Source organism: Malaya genurostris, chromosome 3 (genome assembly GCF_030247185.1).
Source record: "Malaya genurostris strain Urasoe2022 chromosome 3, Malgen_1.1, whole genome shotgun sequence".
Taxonomy (NCBI): Eukaryota; Metazoa; Arthropoda; class Insecta; order Diptera; family Culicidae; genus Malaya; species Malaya genurostris.
This window is the reverse complement of record NC_080572.1, coordinates 14,856,376-14,876,418: the sequence shown is the minus strand read 5'-3', so window position 1 is coordinate 14,876,418 and position 20,043 is coordinate 14,856,376. Positions and strand designations below refer to the sequence as shown.

The window sequence follows — 20,043 nt, the reverse complement described above, 5'->3', positions numbered from 1 at the left end:
ACAGAAAGGCCAAATTCCACCAAAGGAATGTAATGCCAAGACTTTTCTTGATTTTGTATTTGAGAATTCGCTCAAACGAACTGCATGAAAAAAAGAGTGAATCAATTTGTGAGTTCTTGGATAATTTTTCAGTTTTTTCAACAAATCGTTTGAAACCCCGTTTTTTCCAAATATTTAGTTAACCTGTGTTGTTATTCCTATGAAAGAAATTAAACAAAGTGATTAAACAGCGTAATTTTTCTGGCTTTCATTGGATGATGTTCCAAATTTATAGCCAAATTTTGTTTTCGATTTACAATACGCAAAATCAAATACCTTTAGGTGTAACGTTGACGTATACCAAATGAAACGTGTAGCCGTGCTTAGTCAGTTAATTATTTTTTATGATGTCAATGTCTCTGTCAGCTGGTGAATAAAAAAATACAATTTCTAATTGTTAAATAAAGATTATTTCTTATTTTTCAATACCATTCGACTCAGTTCGTCGAGTTCGCAAAATGTCTGTATGTGTTCATGTGTGTGTGATTATGTATGTCTGTAACATTTGTTTGCACTTACTTTTCTCAGGGACGACTGAGCCGATTCTCACAAACATAGATTCAAATGAAAGGTACAATCGTCCCATACAAAGTTCCCGAATTGTATTTTGATCCTATTCCCTGTTCCAGGATCACAGGGTGATCAGTGAAAAAATTATTATTTCAAATTACTTCCTCATTTTTCTCAGAGATGGCATGAATGTTTTCAACAAGCTTGAAAATGAAAAAGATCTCATGGTCCCACACAAAACTTCCAAATTTCATCCGGATCCGATTTCCGGTTCCGAGTGGAGTGTGTTAAAAATTTGATATCGTCACTTAAAGCGGCGAAACAAAACACATAAAAAATATCTGAACTGGCCTCGAGACTATTCCAATCGGTAGCCAAACAAACCGATTCCGAAATCCGTAAATAAAACGTAAAATAATGTCTAAACTTGCTTCAAAACTGTTCCAATCGGTAGTCATTGTCAGTAGACGGCTAAACATTAATTTGGCTTTCCTTGTTCCCGATTTTCGATTAACGACCGGAGATTGTAGCCATAGAATCAAAAATGGATACCAGTCATCTTTCTCGAACCAACTTCGAGTATACCGGTTCCCGGATTTTTGTGTCGGAAGTACCTGCAATAGTGAAACTCACTTCGTTTCCTTAGAGATTGTCTAACCGACCTGAGTACTGTTTCACTCTGTAGGTTATACTAGTTTATGGACAAACCTTTTCGTTTTTCAAGAATCAAAGAATATTGAAGAAGACCACACATTTATAAATGAGAATGTGAAAGGTATAAGAAAGACATCATTACACCACTAGGTGGAGTAAAACAGGTTTCATTCATTTAATTATAAATTATAAGTGATCTTAAAACTAATTACAGTTACTTAATTAGGATGCCAGAAGAAACTACGAGCTTTTGAGTTTACGCTCGATAGGTCGCAAGTCCGTGGATTCGCCTTTTTCGGTACAACATGGACTTTATACTATTCCAAAACCTCTTTGGCGTAGTGGCAAGGTGACAAAACTAGCCAGAATAACCAAGGAGCGCTATGGCTACGTGGGAATGGTGACAATCGCTTATTTAGGTATTCTTTGCGAAGTATTTTCTTGTTTATCGTTCCGGTAGTAATTAAGCTTGGGCTTGCGCGACATTCCAGGAAGCTGCATGAAGCCAGCACACTGGTGCACGTAAGTTAGAAACTTTTTTTTTCTAGCCACTGTACGTACCGAAAGATCTGGTCCCTTCTGCAATATTTGCTTCACCTTCGCATCCTTTTAGCGGTTTCTGAGATTCGTTTTTGTTCCGCTTCCAGCCTTCATGACTGTTGTCAAACGTGTATCTATAAGTTTAAAGACGGAAAAAACCAAGCTTTTTTGCAAGTTTACTTACTGACAGATCCGGAATTTCATTGCGACCGCACAAAATTGTTTTTCGCAGTTGTTTTTCTTTCAACGCCATTTAAGATTTAAAAAAAATGATTTTATACAATGAACAGACGTTCTTCAGTCTGCGAAATATTTCACGCATTGATGAAGTATTACGATACGTATTTATGGATGCACAGATTTTGTCACGAATACACCTGAGGTGTGCCGGAACTTTTCGAATGGAAATACATCACTTAGTTCAAGATACTTTACTCAAAGTAGTTGCCTTCAAAAGCTATACATTTTTCTATCTTTCCATCAATTCACGAATATAAAGTCGTAAGAACTGTTCATCTTATTAAGCGATCCAGTCGAGAAGTCATATTTTCATATCTTCATAACGAGTGAAGTGTTGCAAGTGCATAGTCGGAAGGGGTCAAGTCTGGGAAATATGACGGGTCGTGACCAACGTTTCCATCTGAGTTTAGAAAAGATATTTTCGAGCGCTTTCGCTGTGTACGCGGGGGTGTTGTCGTGCTACAAAATGACTTTCACATGTCTTGAGGAGCCTTCTGGTCGTTTATCGAGCAATGTTTGATTCAATTTCACCATTTGCTGTTGGTAGATTCCCCTGACAATCGTCGGTGGACGATTAGTTTCCTCACCTTGATAAACTACATAATTATCACAAAAAAATTTGGATACTAAAGGCACAAACGATGAGCTTATACACAGAGGGTTTAAGGCAGCTGGTACAGTGGCAAGAAAAATGCTTAGAAGCGAACGGTGATTGCGATTTCGGTTTGATTAAGTCTATTTGATGAATAATTTGCAGGCATACAAAACCGAATAGTATAAACCTGTTGTGAACAACTTCAAGACTCGCAATTGTTTTGAGGAATTCGAAGAATTTTAGAATATCAAGCATAAACAAACCTACGATAATCATAACTGATATCTCGATTGGGTTTGATACCGACTATTGATAAGAGGCAAGAACAATAAAGTACTAGTTCTGACCCAGTTCCAGTTATCATATCATCCTGTATGCTAGAGCTGCCAAAGTGCGTCCTAGCTCACCAGCATCTTTGATGCAATTTTCTACACAGGTTCCATTCACTCAATAAAGCTTCAAACCAAGTAAGCATCCAAGAGGATGCACACTTTCTTAGACTCAGAATGTGTAATGAAATTTCCGCTGTGCTCTTGGTAATGCAAAATGGATTCAAAGCTTGTAAATTTCTATTGAAAATCGATACTAACCTCTGGGTCTTCGTTAAGAGTGATTTTCAGTTATACTCTCATGCTAGTTTGTTTTAAAAATAAGGCCATTTGAATAAAATGTTTTTAGATTACGTCTTGCAATTTCATTGCCACTAACTTAGAGGATCAACATAAGCTGCCAAACTGACGTTAAGGTCAATTCACTCGATAAACACTTTTCAAATTGTACCGAAGAACATTGTCCTTTCCGATATCTCAATCGTAAACAGATAACTGGGATTTCGGAATGCCGAATCTCAAAATTAATTTCTTAAACACTACCTAATTGTAATCTCACTGCTAACAGAACATAATTTTGCACACTAGTCGAACTTAAATCGGGTATCATAGAACAGTCAAGCAGCAAGTATAAGCAAGTATAGATCTTATATATATATCACGTCTCAAGAAAACTTTTGAATACACCCAAACCTCGTTTAACGTTAATCTGGTTTATCGATATTCCTTGAAAACTCCGACCTGGAAGGATTCTTAGTGTCAGTAGGATTCATAAAACTAGCCATGCAATGATTCTGTACGCTAAGAATCGGTTGCGAAGTCTGTTGAAACAGAAAGGCCAAATTCCACGAAAGGAATGTAATGCCAAGACTTTGCTTTTTTACCCCTGCCAACTGAAACCCCGCATGTTCGAGTTCCAACTTAGGTGACAGAAATGGTACACCGAAAAATTTCTATGACATTCCGGAACCTGAAAATGTGAAAATAGAAATAAATCTTTTTCATAGTGTACTGTTTACATATGTCAAGTTTCATAGTTATACAGTAGTTCCAGTCATGTAATTGAAATTGTCCGGGAGAAAATCGGAAGAACTTATAAGTATCATTTTAAGCTGTCGTATGAAAGGATCGTTTCCAGCACTGTTCGAGCTGGACTACATACGTTTATGATACAGCAGACACCAAACCGTTTACGTTGCGTTGCTTAGGAAATGATATTGGGAATTGATATCATTCCAACCTAAATTGAACATTTCAACAGCATGATAGCCACCATTGCCGGCCGCCCCAATCTGCATCGAAAACAGGGAAGAATAATAAGAAAGAGAGGAAATGTTCATGTTCACCCACTTTTCAGAAGGATGACAACTAATCATTCTCTTCCATAGGTGTCGCGGAGTTACGGATATGGATAGGTAAGAGGTCTAGGATTCACTCTAAGCTAGCGATGGGACCATAGAAAATTATTAGTTATCTATTCTATATTTAAACTTCGTGTTTAAATATATAATAGCATTTATACACACAAGAGAGAAAAATAATGAAACGATCTCACATGTATCCAACATGCTATATGGCAGCGTTTATGTATTATACTTGATCAGCTTCACGAACCCACGATGCAAGAGACCGATATGCGGATAACTAGTAAAGAAAATAGGATATACATGGAACACATAGGTGAGATGGTGATTCTGTGGTGGTGCAGAACGTTATGGCCGGGATATGTTTTTATCTGAATAACACCAAATTTTCAAGAAGTTAAAAGAAACTATCAAAGTTTGTTGACAAATTCGATTAGATTTCCGAAAGTGCGAATCGATTGCGAAATTAGGAGGTTCTTGGATGTAACGGTACACCCTTTAACACCTACTCGCGACCGGGATTATTATTCTTTACACGAGTAAACGAAGCACCCTTAAACATGCTTTTAATCCATTACACAATACAAGTAGGTTTAGAATTTTCCCTACACAAAAATCTCAGAATTGCGGAAGCAGATGATGTCCTCATGGTAACAACCAAATCATATATATATATATATATATATATATATATATATATATATATATATATATATATATATATATATATATATATATATATATATATATATATATATATATATATATATATATATATATATATATATATATATATATATATATATATATATATATATATATATATATATATATATATATATATATATAATAGGGCTGAAAAGTCACCACTTGTGGCTGAACACCCAATTTAAATTTTAATAATTAAATTTTAACTCATATTCCAATAAATAGTTATTAAAAAAACATGCTTTTTATGTAAATCGCTGCCCGACAGTGAGATTTGGGATAGGTTAAATATTTAACTTTTGACCCATATCCTAAGCATGGAAATGGGACTTCTAATGAACACGACCAAGACATTGAACTTGGTATGCAATATCGATTAGACTGAGAAATTATGTTATAGCCCAGTATTTAGTATCTTTTTTTCACTATATTTTCAGTGAAAAGACCACGCAAAACTAAACACTTATTCGTGCATCCACTCGCATCAAGGCCGTAGCCTCGACGAGGCCAGCGCTAATCATTCAACTTTTTCTTCCATCCTATTAATCGCAACCTGCAGCAAGGCTTATACGAAATGAAAGGTTCGTTTCCGATTAGGCAGCCTCCGGAGGTGGTGTGAATATGATGGGCTTTTTAGTCCACAGGTGCTCAAAATATGCTCGCATCTGTCTATACGTGAGTTATATAAATCTCAGTAAAGTGCACATTTGTGGGAAAAAACGCTTTCTCCAGGTCGTACCTAGAGTATCGATCACACAATGACTACTCGTTATGGCCTTTTCATCCATGTGCGTCGAAAGCTGCTTATATTAATTATTGTTCACTTGCTCTCCATCACTATTCCTCCGAGCATCACGCAGATGCATGTCACGAGCGGTCGTCAGATGTGTCGTCAATCTCCAATATCAATATCAGCCAAAGTTGGCAAAAAACGAACGCGATTATGGATTGTTTTACCATCGACGCCCACCTTCAGTAGTGCCCTTTTTATTCAACGTGATTCCATGTAGGTCTATGTGATACCCCACCCTTCCTCGTTGCAGTTTATACACGTTACGTACGAGGTGTAGTTTGATTACTGAAGACCCTGTCAGCTTGGAGCGAAATCAATATTCAGTACAGCAACGCCATCACACGGCATCACATTCAACAAATCATATCAATTGTATGCGTGCGCAGTGCTGTTATTTTGACGCGCACGAATTTGACATTTTACTCCCCTACTCGTACATAAGATTCGATGCGGACTCGCCTGAGGGCGCCATGCTCGCAAAACAAGGATGCTGCCAATGATTTGTTCGGGAAATGTGAGAGTTGGATATCTCTTGTTAGTATGATGTCTTTGATTACTGTGAATTGTTGCAACCGGGGTAGGTTGGAAACGCTCAAGAGAGAAGCAGCGCTTTAGTGTTTACGTGGCGTAATGGCATAGCTATTCGGGGAGGGAAAGGGTGAAGTTTGGATAGCTTTTCGGTCTACGATGCGGGACCTTCTCCATTACGAACGAAAAACGTTTGACACAAGTTGCAGCGCGATCACACACTGCTGACAAGATGTGTGAAAGGTGGATTTACAAAGCTAATGAATTTACATATTGTGCATATACCAACGTTCAGGGATATACGCATTGGTTGTGAATAAACGACAGTCCACCAAGCAAAGTGACCGTTCATCACTTCCTCCTCCATTAGATAGAACATGCATCGTATATTGCAGCGCCGGAGAAATTGCAATCTAAAGTGGCTGCATGGGCAGGACCATATGTTTTATGGGCATGATTTATGGTCCAGGTTTACCAAAAGGGTAGGCATTTGAAAAGAAAAAAAAGTGAGTCGTAAAGGGAAACACATTCGTCCGCTTATGTTTGAACGAGAAATGTGCAGCTAGAAAGATCGATGAAACTAATTTGAGATATACAAAAGGCTGTTATTTTGAACACGAGTGTGGTCGCGAATGAAATTACAGTGGATTGAAACTCTTCCCGTGAAATGAGACTCTTCTTGAGAATTTGTTCAATATATTGTGTATATGGTAAATGCACGATAACTCGACAATACTTTCTTTTTCGGGAATCAGACTTCACTAACCGCTAAACGTGGGACTTACTTAGGCTAATTGTATCAATACCCGAAGAAAAGTTTACTATAAAAATTATCCTGCAAAAAATTGAAAGGCTTTAAAAACTCCAGAGATCTGATTCTTAGACTGAAAACATTTATTATTCCCATACTGTTTTTCATTTATTGTTCGATTCCAACTACTTCAACAAACTAATTTTATTTTTTTCCTATTTTGGAATTCTTCAGCAGCACTAAGTCATTTCGCTGAAAGTCGTTTGGCTAAATGGGTAATTTTTTCGACAGCCGATTCATCGAATTTATTATTTTGCGAAAAATATAAAACTCTCCTTAGGGGATGAGAAAATCGATGCTTTCCATGCAGCCTGCTTGGACTCGATTACCAAGCACACAGGATTAGAAAATCCTCCGGTTTCTGGTACCAGAAGCATCAGCAATAATACATTTGAAAGTTTCAAACGAGTCCAAGTTTTTTGAAATCGGTTATCTCTTATAGAATAAAGCGGTTTGTCGGATACGTCACTCATACTATTCTATCGCCGAAATCGAAAATTTTTAGCAAAAGATCATTCAAACAAGCCGAAGATGGTTGGAACCTACTCGCGCATCTGAGAGAAAATTAAGCGGATACAAAAAAGTGCGATTTGTCAGTTACGTCAGTTATACTATTATATCTCTGGATGTGGTAGTGTCCTCCATTTGTTCTTCAAATTTGATAAAAGACCAAATAGTATCTTTAAAACTAGTCTAAGTTTGTTGAGATTGGTTCAGTCTTCTCCAAAAATGAATTGAGCGGTTAGAAAAAAGGCGATGCGTCACTTGTTTTACCTTCGAGATCGAAAATGTCCGCCACTTCATCTTCAAACTCAATCAATGATCCAATAGGTACATTCAAACAAACCCAAGTTTGTTGAAAAAGGTTAAATCATTTCTGAAAAAATAGGTGGATAGAAAACTGTGGTGTGTCAGATGCGTCACTTATACGTATAATACGAAACCAATAATGTTCGCCATGTGCCATATAAACTTGACCAATAACCCAATCCTAGCTTTAGAACGAGCCCAACATTGTCTTAATTGGTTGTTATCCAAATGAATTGAACGGACAGAATAAGTGCGGTTTGCCGGTTAGGTCACTCATACCTTTGCATTTCCGGAACCTGATGTATTCGGCTTTTGATCTTCGAACTTATTGCAATACTCTACAGATGCTTTCGAACGAGCCTAGGATAGCTGAAAACGGTTCAACCCATTCCGAGCCAATTGAGCAGATAGAAAACTATGCGAATTGTCGGTTACTTTGCTAATAAAATATTTCCGGAAACGGAAGTTTCAACCATTTCTCTTCGAATTGATTACTGATTGTATATCAAACTTGGAATCAGTTCGTGTTCACGCTTCATCCTACACAGTCGAAAATTGCTTACAGTCGAGATGACAGAAACAAAGACAATAGAGTATACGAAATGGGCAAAAACGATTTACAAAACCCTGAAATCCGACCTTCAAGACCTAATTTAGTTTGCAATGGTTTCAAGCGCTGAAAAGTTAGACCTGCATCCAAAGATGGCTTTTATCGTATCAAAGAACGCTCACTCGCAACTCTTCCACGATTGAATCAGTGCCATCAAAGAGAAACGGAAATCGTCGCAACAACAAAAAAACGGCATGGTACATTTAACATAGAATAGACACTAGTGCGAGAGCGAATTTCTCTCGGTGAACCGTCTGAGAATCAACGGCTAGCACAAGTCGAATCATCCTTTCGATTTTCTGCGATAATTGTCAACTTGCGATTCTCTCTTGATAAATTCCACACAGCACCAATCATTATCAGACTGTATTTTTTTCTTAAGGGCCGTTAAATACTCAGAGTATGAAGTGGAGCGAAGAAATGTAGAAAAATTCTCACGAGGCTCATGCATTGAGAGACTCGAATTCTTGTAGCATCTTCTACCGGATTGAAAATGTTGTATACAATATAGATAAAAATCGAGCAGCTTCTGTCAAATTTTCAGCAATCACCAACACTGCCTGCAGCAAATGAAACTGAAATCTTACTAAAAGAACGAATGCATATAGACGTTATTGATGTAAGTGAGATTCAATTCAACAAGGCTTCTAACTCTGTGTACATTGTGTTTAAACGTGAACGAGATACAATTGCGTTCACTTCGGTTAACAACGAGGTGCACAGTGTCGAGTATGAGAACGTTAAATACAAAATCCCTGTGTACGTAGTACGTAGAAGTGCATGTACATGATCTTCCCTCGCAGGTCAGTGATCATTGTGTTCTTTCCATCGAAAGGGAAGAATGGCGGAAGTTTTCCCCGATCTCCGGAATGACGTGCGAGTGTTGCGTATGCGACTGCATAAGGCAATTCCATCTTATGTAATTTGTGGTCATGGCGGAAGGCGTCGCTGGTTACCTATGAGAATCAGCTTACTACCCTGCAATAAAACTGCGAAAAGGATATCTTCAACCAAAGACAAGGACAACCGTTCAGCAACGGTAACTAGTGAATCAAGTACTTTTGTTCCAAAAATACTTTCACCTTCGAACAAACTAGCAATTGCAGTCAATGTACAGCAAGGCGCGTCTACATCAACTAGGCAGGAGCACAAGATTGCGGGCAAACAGCGAGAAGATAACGGACGATCGCTGGATGGAAATCATTTCCATTTCAAATGGAAGCTTCTCTCCCCCAAGAAAAAGGGTGAAAATGAAAGCATTAAAATATGTTGATTATAAAATCGGCTCAATCGATCGCGTAATTTAGTCCTGAATAAAAAATTTATATTAAATAAAAAACATGAAATCTCTTGATTGGATTAGCAGTAATCTTTTCGAACTATTCTGTATTTTTTCTATAGAAAGGCAAAACTAGGAGCAGGGAAGGTCAGAGACGTGACCGCGATATTGAAGTAGAACTCATCGTCCATTCCGATGCTTTTCGGCTGCACCAACCACTTACTGTAAAGCTTCATAAGACGGGACTTTGCAACTTGATTTGTTTATCGGGTCGATTAGGCGCCTTACTTACCTTGAAGACACGAAATCCGACACGCTTCTTTGTCTGCTGGACAAACAAGGCGGAAGAATTGACCTTCTTGGTACAATGTTTATTTTGCATTTTCTGAATAAGTTCTTTCAGATTCAATGCAAGATTGAATCAGTTCTTGGGGATTGATTCAATGGTTCTTAAAGAACCGAATTATTAAACTTCGTTTTTATCGGCTATACAAATTTCGCTAATAGTTCATCCATTGAATTGATTAATTGTTTCACAACTAAATTCCTTATTTTAATGGAAGAAAATATCGTAGTAAACTCTTTAGAGTTGGTTTATCGGTTCTAAAAAGAAACGATTAATTGAGCTTTCTCTAAAATAGTAATTAACAATATTGATTATATTTTTCTCGATGATGATCAACAGAATATCGACGAAAAAGTCCTTCTCGTTCAGGGCGAACACGACACTGTCGCCACTTTTGAGCCGCACCTAGTCCAAAACCATTGCTGAGCTCTTTTCAAGTATCATCAATACAATCAACAGACTTCGCAGTCGATTCATAGCGTACAGAACCATTAAATAACGCGGGCAATGCAAATCTAACTGTATCTGGATAAATATTTTTAATACCTATTTTAACCGTTCTATAGAAAAAAAAACATCATAATACGATTTTTATGATTAGGTTCAGAGTTCTCAATAGAACCGATTAATTGACTTTCTTGATGTTTAACAATATTTATGCTACGTTCCTCGAATGCGAAGTTTTAGCATAAAACAATTTTCAATCTCGTGTGGGCGATCGGAACTCGAAACGGAACCCTTATCTTTTTAAATTCGGTAGATTTTTGTGTTCAAACATATTCTTCACTATTTAAAAAATATTCACGTTATAAATGTAACAACAATCTCACATTTTACAGTTGACTTGTAAAACAACTACAGCAAATAATCAAGCAGTGGAAAGTTATGTCATGAGGCAATCAAATCTGGACTAGTTTTATAACGCAAAAAAAATCGTCAAAATCATTTCCTTACTTTCCTTACGCAAAAAAAATACGTCAAAATCATTTCCTTACTTTCACGGAATAAAACTCCTTGTCGAGAGTTTACATACGATTGCTCATAGTTGGTTCTAGGAAAATGTAGCCGGTCATCCGTTGCCACACGGAGAACCCGCAGATCACAAAATTACAATATTGCAATTGTTGTTTCACGCCCTGGTTGTTTCAACTAAAATGTTGTTGATTTAACTAACATATCTGTTGATTTTGACATAACCATTCAGGTAACCGAAATTGTTGTATTCAAATGCTGTCACTTGGCGGAGAACGAAGACAGCAAAAGGCAGAACAAAAAACCTCTTCATTTCACCAGAAGCGTTTCATATTGAAAATTTTCAATGGTAAATGAACGTCATATATGTTAGTTACGTAGTGGTCGTTTTATGTAAGTGAAAGTATGCAGAATAATATAACAGTTAATTGTAAAACAAGTTTTCCATGTGTTAAATATATATTCCTACAGTATACATGTTTTAATTTCATCTGAGAGTAATGTATTCTAGGACAATTCATGTCAATGTTATTAAAACCGCTTAACGCTTAAAAATTTGCTGCTAACGTGAAGTGGTACTATTTGTATTTTCTTGAAAGTGTATCTGTAGCATTAGGTTTACCAACGAGCCATTCTGCAAGTGAAGGAAAAAGTTTCCTAATTTCCTGTGACCATTTTTCTGGAGAGTTCCCTTTTGAGAATTGTAATCTTTTGGTTCATTTCCATATCCTTTGTGAGTTTAGTGATAAAGATATAAGCAGTTAATTAGGTAAAATTTCGTTGCTCAAGCAGTGAACGATTAGCTGCCCCCCGAAGAGGGTAACAGTAAATAATATTTATTGCAATTGGCGTTTTAAGTTCAAATAACGGAATAATTGGTTGAAACAACTGAGACATTTTTTTTTGCTTTCATGCATACAAGTAACTTTGCTGGGATTGTGTCTTTGCTCAATTGCACGAGTGACATCTCATTGAAAAGTTTCATTGTTCGCTCAGGGTGTTTGGCATTGCTCAACTGAAACGTTTCATTACTTGTTGGGTGTCGTTGCTAAGCTGCCAGCACGATAAATCAAAAATGACAGATTAGTTAAAACAACAGTCGATTAGTTGTACCAAATTTTAACCAATCAAAATCAGAAAAACAACTAATATTTTAGTTGTTTTGCGATCTCTGGCTTTTCCGTGCAGAAGAACTGACCAATACCAATGTGCGAACAGAAGTAACATTTGCTTAGGTTTATATTTTTTCCTGGTTTACCCTGAACTAGATTCTATGACTTCGTTTTATACGAACTAGTAGCAGCTCGGTCAGGTACAATGATTCCGCACGGTAATAGCTATCCAACAAGCCATAGATTGTCAAAATTCGGCCTTTTTTAACGGAGATATCGATATTATTGTGTAAGCGACTTTTCGCCTTTTTCTAGTAGTAACAGTTTTGAGCGCTGAATGACAAAGTAATGTTTGGAAGCAATGTGGAACAAGATTTTTTATACAATTGTTCCTAAGTACCAAAAGGACTTTGTACAGCATACTTTTTCATCAAATTTTGCCTCGGACCGATGTTAGCACGGTTCGTTTTTGGCAACATAATTGTTCGAATATGACACATGTAAACCAGATGATGGCAGCATTTTCGAGTTGGAAGCAATTCCATAATTATATTGATTTAAGCTACTTACAGCAATAAATGCTGGAAGAACATAAAACCAATATACCATTCGAATCAGTTTGTCGAGATCAGCAAATGCGTGCTTAAAAGATATTTTCACTCAATTTTCTCGGAGATAACTCAACCGTTTTCTACAAACTCAAATTCATATGAAAAGTCATCTGCTCCCAAACTAAGTTCCTGAATTACGTTTGGATCCGACTTCTGGTTCCGGAACTACTGGATGATATGTAAAAATAAATTTAAAAAGTGTAACTTATTTTTCTCGTTTATGGTTGAATCGATCTAAGAATCAAATGAAATCTAAGAACCATCTAAGATTCAAATGGAAGGTCTTAAGATCCCATAAAACATCTTGCTGCTTAGTCAGATCCAACTTCTACACTGAATTTCAAACATTTCGAATCAAATGTAGACTATACAGCTCATCAGGTGAATTTAACTGACTTCGGCTACACCGATTTTTGAATTCAGGTTCCAGTATCGAGTCGTTTCTCAAAGCACAATCGTTCTCTCAAAAAAGGTCAAATCGAATTTCAAAAACAAAAATTCAAATTAAACAATTTATGGTCCCATACAAAATTATTTAATTTTATCCGATTCTGACTTCCAAATCTGGAATTAAAAGGTTAAAATTCAAACCTTTTAGCTTTAGGCTTTTAGCCAAACCCCTAAATAGCCAAAATCTTTGGTCGACCAGTTCAGTCGCCTATTCGTTTCGCTCGGGACGTCAGAAAAGACATTGCGCTTCTGCGCAATATAAAAAAAAAAGTGTTTTGCAAATAGTTTTCACTTTACGTCTGCTTTGCGGTTCAAATGGAACTGTTTGAGTTTTTGTAGTAAGCAGTTCAATTTGAACTGCTCTGCACTGATGAGTCGAAGACGAAACGTAAAGAATAGTGAAATCGGTTATGTTCCCAAAGCACAAAATCGGCTTTTAGCCCCTAAATAATCATAGTCAAGTGATGGTTTCAATAGCAAGGCACAAATCTCCAAATAACTAAGGGAGCGTGCCACTTGAGCCAATTAATTCTGATTCTGATTCATCACTGCATGGCTGATGCTACGATCCTACTGACACTAATAATTCTTCCAAGTCGGGACTCGAACATATGACAACTGGTTTGTAAAACCAGTACCCTATGCATTGAACCGCCAATCCGGGCAACAGCATTCGATTAAAATTCACTAATAATAAACCAATAAAAATGCGGTTCCAAATATATAAAAATTTCATTTCTAAATTCCATCCTGGATGTTTGAGGATCATGCAATCGTTTCTCTTTTTTCTGCTGTCGCCGGAGCCAGCGCTAAACCGGAGATGAAATTCCACTCCGTTCGAAGGCACATCAATGAGTATTTATCATTTCGGTATAGTCGGCTTCGAATTCTTGCAATGCTTCCAATCTTGCCTACACTATCAAATGCTTTATCACATATACCAAAACAGAAGAAGAGAGAGGTTTCAACTTAAGCAATCTGGTTTGCAAACAGAAGTTAATCGAAAATTCATTCCCGCTAGTTATTCGATATTTTTTTAATTTACTGTTATTATTCACATGAGACCCAGTCCAGCAGCTTAGAACCAGTATGAAGTGTGATTCCCTATCTATAATTATCTGATTCGACTATCTATAATTAATGAAAATCATAACATGAACTGTATAAAATATTACTGTATGGCTATTTCCAGTTTTTTCTCGTTCTCTCTGCACATTTCGTCGACGGCTCTTTAGTTATTAGCAGCTCAAATTCAACTGTTAGTGAAACTTGGTAGAGCAAATTGAGTCAGTAAGCAAATGTACTTGAGTATCACAAAAACAATAATTGAGCCGAAGAAAATTGAGGCCTATCAATAGCTCCTCTAAACTTTTCAAGCGGAAGGCAAGGAGCGCTCCAAAATTCGTAACAAGTCTAGGAATTGGGGCTAGGAATAGGATCTGGGCAAAAGGTTGGAAAAAAAGTCTTGCGAACTGTAGTCGAACGACAAAGTTCGAAATGTTGCTGACGTCACATACTACGAAGTCATTTTTGCATTTCGTGATGTTATGCATAAAATATGCATTTCGAATCCAAAGCCGACCAAATCGGTGAATCGAATCGAATCGGATATGAATTTTTTTAAAAGGATTTGGGATCAAAAAACGAACTGAGCAATAAGGAGAAATTTATAATACACTTTAAAATTTTTCTGATTCTAAAAGCTGACTGTGATTGAGTATGATAACATACCAAAACCTATATTTAGCGAAAAAAGAAAAAATGATATTACTTATTATTAGTTATACGGAAAAAATTAATAAACCGAAAATAAATGTAAATATGTCTAAATTCGAATTTCTTTGATTGTGGTGAAGATTTCATAACACATAGAGTGTAGATTACGAGATTAAATTTGATAGTTTGTTTACAAGAAACTAAAACACGATTATAAACAATCGTCTTGAGATTTGCTTTAGAAAAGAAGATAAACATTAGGCAAAGACATCATACTAACAAGAAATATCCAACTCTCACATTTCCCGAACAAATTATTGGCAACAACATTTTTGCGAGCATGGCGCCCTCAAGCGAGTCCGCATCGAATCTCGTACACAGAAGTAGGGGAGACAAATGTCAAATTCGTGTGCGCCAAAATAGCAGCACTGGGCACCCATACAATTGACATGATAAGTTGAATGTGACACCGTGCGATGGCGTTGCTGAACTGAAGATTGATTTCGCTCCAAGCTGCCAGGGTCTGCATTAGGTCTAGACTTACAAGGCCAGCCTTATCTTCATGAAGGATGTCTATGTTTCAGTGTTTATCCTCTTTATGGCGCAGATTTGTTATGTCTGTCCGCTTTGGTGCAATAAAGGATCTAGGCCGAATTATATTAACCAGCTTTGTTTCTCAAACGAGTGGTGCGAAGAGAATTGCACATCACTTTCCGTTTTCTTTCTTCTTTACTCTCGCTTCATATCCAGTCCTCTTGATCCGCCTCGGTAAATTCTCGATACTCTTCACTATTTTAAAACTCTCAAATAAGGGGAAAATGTATAGCATAGGAAACTAACATAGATGTAAGAAAAGTGTAACTAACCTTAAAAATTTGTAAATAAATCAGTTGTATTTCAGAACTCACAACGGATGGTTAGTCCTATTGTTATATTAAAAAACCTGTTTTAATCCACCTAGTGGTGTAATGATGCCTTTCTCATATCAATCATACTATAATACACTATAATACGATATAATACTGTGTTATTCTTCAAAATAATTTTCTTCGATCCTTAACAAATTAACCGATATCGGTTTGTTTGACCGTTGTCTGATAAAAACTATCATTTGGAGAAGATTTGAGGTCGATTTAGAAAATTTTCAACCTTTCATTTGAACCTAAGTGTGAAAATCGGTCGCGCCATCTATGAGAAAAGTTAGAACACATTTTCATTTTTTGCACATTTTTTCCTAAAAATCCGGAACCGGAAGTCGGATCCAAACAATATTCAGGAATTTTGTATGGGACCACAAAACCTTTCATTTGAATCTAAGTTTGTGAAAATCCGTTCAGCCATCTCCGAGAAAAGTTAGTGCAAAAAACGTTACATACGCACATACACACACAGACATTTTGCGTACTCGACGAACTGAGTCGAACGGTATATGACACTCGGCCCTCCGGGCCTCGGTTCAAAAGTCGGTTTTCACAGTGTTTGCATAACCTTTCTATATGAGAAAGGCAAAAGGAAAGCAAAAAATTCCGAATTGGATTATTTCACCGAGACTATTTTTCATATGAATTTATTTCAATTCTAAAGTATATTTTTCATATTTCAAAGCCTAATTTCATGTAGGAGTACATTTTTAAGATTTCTGTAGATAATTTTAAGTGTAAATGACAGATTCCTTCAAATATTACGGAATATCCTAGTATTTTTTTAATAATTTCTTAAGTGCTTGAGTCGCCATATAATTTTGACGATTACTCGACTTTCAATCAACGAATTGTAATTTGCACGGAGAACTCGTCATTACTGCACCTTACAGGTTCATTAAAATGGTATTACTTTTTAGTAATGACACTTTTAATGGTCAGTTTAAAGGTCCACTATAATTTTCATAATTCGTTGAAAAACTATTTCGATAGTCCCACGACAAAAGGGCCTAACTGCCAAAGAAAGCCTCTCGTTCTTCACTGTTTCTTTTGACAATTACGGAGCCATTACTGCAATTTCTTGGAAGTTTTAAAAATAAATCGAAAGCTTGTGGTTTTAACTTGAGAGTTTTATGTAGTCACCCTGTACCCAAAACAAAACGCACTCACGAACAAAACACTCGATACTCATACGATGATAGAAACCGTAAAGTGAGAGAGATACCCGCGAGGGCGGGTATTGGTGTATTTTATCCAAGTGAGTAGCTTAATACTTTTGTTCTTGTTACCCTCATAGAACATTGCGTGAATTATAAATTTTGCAGTTGCTTTGCGATAAACAATAAATAATGATTCTCACGTTCTACCTACCGTTATCCACTTTTCAGTACGAATTCGATATCACAATCTAACAAAGAATAAAGCACACTAAATATTCACTCGCGGCTTCAGCATATCTTCGTACGGACGGAAGAACAGAACTACACTACAGAGATGCCAGGTCATTTTCTTCAAAAATCTGTGATTAAGCAAAAAATCTGAGCAAAGAAAAAAAGGTCTCAATTTTGCCAACCGTTCTACTCTTTTTGGTGCTAAACTATAATCGATTTCAAAAATCTGTGATTCATTTCAAAATCTGTGAAAATCTGTGATCATTTTCAGAAATCTGTCAAAATCTGTGTCACTTTTAAAATCTGTGCAGAAAGTTTAAAATCTGTGAAACACAGATTAATCTGTGCACCTGGCATCCCTGCTACACTAGTCAACAGCTCACGAGCAGTGTCACCAGATATACAGATTATTTAGTATTCTACTGGTTTTCAAGTACATTTGTAAAATTTACCGAGTTTTATATAGATTTAGCAAGAAAAACTGTTTTTATACAAATTTTGAGAAAGTACAAGGTTTTCCAGTAGTTTTTCCTGCTCTATCATATAATAATAGAAGAACGTTATTAACCGGTTCGACAATCGGACCGATTCTGACCTACATATTTGACTGTGTTAAATCATTGAAAACCTGCGCAAGTTGAACTAATAAACTGTTCAACTTTCAATACTTGGGTGCGTATAGTTTATAGTGTATGTACAAATTTTTTGCATTCCGCACATTGTGTATTGAATTCAGCGCATATTTGCCATTAGTAAGCGCATTATTTGCCATTGGTTGCTCTCTCCTCTCGGCAGGAGTAACGATGCAATACTGAAAACTATGTCAGACTTTTTCTATGAACAACTAGAGAAAAATTTACACCAAAAATTTATTATAATTTTCATATTTTCATCATTAAAATCCTTTTTCGACCGAGATGTTTTCTCTTGGACTTCAATGGGTCCAATAAAGATAGAGATAATTTACTCCGGATTAAACTTCATTTCCACGTAATAAATAAAAATTCGTTTAAAACTAAACAATCGCCCTAGCATAAATTACGAAATAAATGATACTAAATGGAATACAGAAATTCAGCGCGCAGGATTTGGCATCGCTGCTCACGAGTTGATCTTAAGTTCAAGATGCACTCAAAGAACTCAATGGAAACCGAACGAACTAATACTACAATCATGCGGAACAAGCTCTTTGCAAGTCCCGCTACAAACGTTTCGTTCGGTGTTGTGTTAAATGCTGAGCAAATCACTCGATACAGTTTGATCGTAGAGCAAGTATTTCTGGGTGGGTTGACTTGACAAAGGTAAAATACAAACACGTGATACAAAGCTTTCAGTTAACGATAACTCATTTTATTCTCTTTTCTTCCTTTGGTGAGAGCCATCACCATACACCAGAGTTGCCATTTTAAAATCTGTGTTTCAACTTAAAAAATCTGTGTACATTTGTGTTGCATGTTTTCGATTATAATGTGTGAAAAACATTATGAAAATCTGCCATTTTTTTATGAAATATTCAAAAAAATCTGTAGAAATTGATGAATTGATAAAATATGTATTCTGGGACACAGAATCTGTGTGGCAAAATAGTCAAAAATATCTGTGTTTTACAGAATAATCTGTGAATATGGTAACGCTGCCATACGCACGATGTGGAATTAACACTGGTGGCGAGATAGGGTGACTTTTTTCATAAATTAGAGATGTGCGAAGCAGCTCATACCGGTGAGCAGCCCCACTTAGAAAAAAACGTTCAACGGTGGTCCTTCATTGGTCCAATACGTTGTATCATTGGTCCAATGAAAGTCCAATCAATCGTTCAACGGGAGGCCAACACGGGTCCTTCGTTTGCCGATTTTGAAACAGACCGTTGAACCGAATGCCATTTTTTTCGTTCAACAAACCCGGCAGACAGAGGTCCATTGTTGAGCCATTTTTAACATGAGGAGTTGGAGCCCCGTTGGACTAGTTTTACTGCAGAATTTCTGAAGTTTTCTCCACTCATTTGTTTAAACTAACAATACATACCTGCACAATACTTCTACTTCACGTAGAATAACAACAAATTTTCTTTCTATGTAAAGGTAAAACTTAATTTTCACACTATTTTTGCAAGAGAAAAAACAACAACAAACCGTTCCAGCAAATTGAACGAATATTTCGTGCAATATATCGTTCAACAAGCGATCAAAAATCAACAAAATTGAACGGCCTGCTGAGAGGGGCTCCGAACTGATAAGCTTACACAGCAAAAAAAAAGAAAATTATTGCATTTAATGTTCAGTACGTCAAATATTTTCTCACATCGATTGATAATCACATCGAGATTGTTACATTTTTTTTGCTGTGCACTAAAGGGAATCGATTCAATGTATCAGGTCATCAGCTCATTTAGATTAAACTGAAGATTAGATTTGAGCGCCGTTTTCCTTACTCCGTTTTTCTTTCATATGCATGATCGAAATCATTTATGCATAAAGAACGATGCTATGCGAATTAACTTGTCTGCGAATCATTATTATTTCACATTTGTAGAATATCTGCAAAAGTGGCATCCCTGAATGTACCTTAGCCTACTGAGTGAGAGGTAAGACTTATAATTAAAAATGGCTCATTCAATCTGTTAAAGAAGGATAGATGCACATTTGGAAGAACGAACGAAAGCTCATGTACACATTTAATCTCATTTAGAATTCGCTCTTCAAGAACCGAAGATCT

The 20,043-nt window shown here is 36.6% G+C and overlaps 1 protein-coding gene across 1 annotated transcript in view; it reads right to left on the bottom strand.

Moving 5' to 3' along the window:
- Positions 1–17,436, bottom strand: part of LOC131437417 (dnaJ homolog subfamily B member 6-B) — a 189,253-nt gene extending 171,817 nt beyond the window's left edge. The window contains exon 1 of the mRNA XM_058606735.1: positions 17,309–17,436. The gene's annotated coding sequence lies outside the window, so the exon portion shown is untranslated. The remainder of the gene's footprint in view (positions 1–17,308) is intronic.
- Between the last annotated feature and the right edge of the window lie 2,607 nt (positions 17,437–20,043).